The sequence below is a fragment of the Acomys minous genome (genome assembly GCF_964271855.1).
Source record: "Acomys minous genome assembly, chromosome: 3".
Classification (NCBI taxonomy): Eukaryota; Metazoa; Chordata; class Mammalia; order Rodentia; family Muridae; genus Acomys; species Acomys minous.
In genome coordinates this window covers 43113833-43116522 of record NC_140485.1, presented here as the reverse complement: position 1 = coordinate 43116522, position 2690 = coordinate 43113833, and positions in this window count along the sequence as shown.

Here is a 2690-nt window from a genome sequence, read left to right as displayed (position 1 = left end):
CATACAAACAAACAGACACAGACAATAAAGTAAATCTTTTAAAAAAAAAAAAAAAGAGCTGGAGAAATGGCCCAGCTGTTAAAGTCTAGGCTTACAACCAAAAATTAAAAAATAAAAAAAAAGAAAAAGAAAAAGAAAAGACTAGATTTTTTTTTTTACAGGAAATCTGTTTACCCTGCCTCTCAATTAGTGTAGGCCCAGTTCTAGGAGTCACACGTGAGCAAGGGCCTTGAGTTAGGAAACTAAGGCACAGTTTGAAACGAGGTGACCTGAAGCCAGAGGCTAAACTTTTAGCTGCTTCCTGTGGAAATATAAATACTGAAGGGGTGGGGGGGCGGGGAGCTATGCTTTGCTCTATTTTAAACGAAAATCAAGATCACTCAGACCTGAAGTCGTTAAAGAATCACATCTTTAATCCCCAGTCGGTCAAAAAGGAGGGGCAAGAGATCTCTGTGAGCTTGAGGCAAATCTAGTCTACATAGTGAGTTCTAGGCTCTCCAGGACTACCTAGTGAGACCCTGTCTCAACACAAAATAAAAAAGAGTCACATCTATGAATAATCTATACAAATGCAAATATATATTTTTGTAAACCCAGACACAATTATTTCTTTGAAATCTATGCGTAAATATATCTTCTCAAAGCTTCTATTTACCAACTCCTGTGCTCTATGAAATAATATGTATATTGTTGTTGTTATTATTATATTATATAAGAGATGGGTAAATTTAATTGTGAGGGTCTTGCTATATAGCCAGGTTAGCCTTGAACTTGCTTTCAGCCCAGATTGGCCTCACAGGCAAGATTACTCTGGAGTGTTGGGATTACAGGTCAATGCTACCACACCTGGCTCAAGAAATAACTCTTTTCAAACACTATAACAACACATGCCTAACCTGATTCTTTGTGAGTTAGAGTGCTAGTGAGAACTGAAGGTGAATTAGCCTTCCGTTTGTGTGAGCACGTGCACGCGGGTGTGTGTGTGTGTGTGTGTGTGTGTGTGTGTGTGTGTGTGTGTCTCTGTGTGTGTAGTTTTTCTATAGCTATCAGTAAAAGAAAGAGTAAAAAGTAAAAAGTCATGATCCAGTCTTTTCAGAAGTTTGGGTTTGTTTCTGTAACACAGTTTAGTCCTGGGCTATTTTTATAAAAACCATAGGGAGTAAGAACTAGGGAATGTGTCTCTAAGGACACAATGTTGGAGTAAGGATTTCTTTTTGAGTCAACAACGTTTTAAATTTTTGTGAGCCAAACATTGTACTAGGTACTTAGAACATGCAAAAGAAGCCAAAACCCTAACCATGTGTGTTGTTTTAAAAAATAAAGAAAGAAAAAGTAAATTTAACCATCTTTTAAATACAAGTTCTTTTGTAATCCTTGAAGGTGGTAAGTCTTTTTCGTAAATGTATAAATGCATGGCTGTGTTTGTGTTTTGTTTTGTTTTCCTCTTCTTTAATAAGGCTTTGCCCTTTAGTCCAAGTTGGCCTCAAACCTGTCCTTCTCTTTTCAGCCTCCTGAGCACTGGGACTGTGGGCATGTACCATCGTGCCCTGAGGAGTCGCTGTGTCTATTAATGTTGAGTGGTCTGTGGTCTCAGGTGGCAGCTATTATTGTCCAGAGATGGGGAAGTGGGGCCACGAGTCAACTCCTGTGATGGCTGTGTTGATAGGATTCTCACTAAAATGTAAATAGTTACAGTGTGTGACTTAAAAACACTTCATATCGCAAGTGCCACTAAATGTCACTCACTCAAAAGCCTTAAGTGGCCCTGCCTGCATACTATTCTCAAGGTCTTAAAACTTCTCTTAAGAAAAAGGTGATGACGCCTGGCATGGTGGTGCACGCCTTTAATCCCAGCACTCGGGAGGCAGAGGCAGACGAATTGCTGTGAATTCGAGGCCAGCCTAGTCTACAAAGCAAGTCCAGGACAGCCAAGGCTACACAGAAACCCTGTCTCGAAAAACAAAACAAAACAAAACAAAACAAAACAAGAAAAAGGTTCCCTTCAAGGTGTCGTATACCTTTAATCCCCACACTCAGGGAGACAGAGGCAGGCAGATCTCTGAGTTCGAAGCCAGCCTGGTCTACAAGGGGAGCCCAGCAGCCAAGGCTACACAGAGAAACCTGTCTCAAAAAAAAAAAAGGTAATAACATAATTCTGATTAGTTTTAAAATTATTTCTTATTGTTTTTTTTCTTTCTCTTTTGTGTGTGTGCCAGTGTGCCAGTGTGCCAGTGTGCCAGTGTGCCAGTGTGTGTGTGTGTGTGCGCGCACACACGCACACTACTTATTGAGTCCGACGATGGGCCATCTTCTTCAACTGCATTTTTTTTTTTTTTTTTTTTTAGACAGGGTCTCATTATGTAGCTCTGCCCGAGGTTGTCCTGGAACTGGCCTCAAACTCATAAGATTCGCTTCCCTGTGTCTCCCAACTGCTGGGATTAGAAGTGTGTACCACCACTCCAGACGCCAACACCCGCTGCTGCTGCTGCTTCTCTTCCTCCTCCTCCTCTTCCTCCTCCTCCTCCTCCTCCTCTTCCTCCTCCTCCTCCTCCTTCTTTGAGATAGGATCTCTCACTGAACCTGGAACTCACCATCTGAGTCATACTAGCCGGTCAGCCAGCCCCTGGGACCCACCTGTCCCGGCTTCCCCAGCACTGGGGTCACAGGAGCGTGCCACTGTGCCCTTGGAG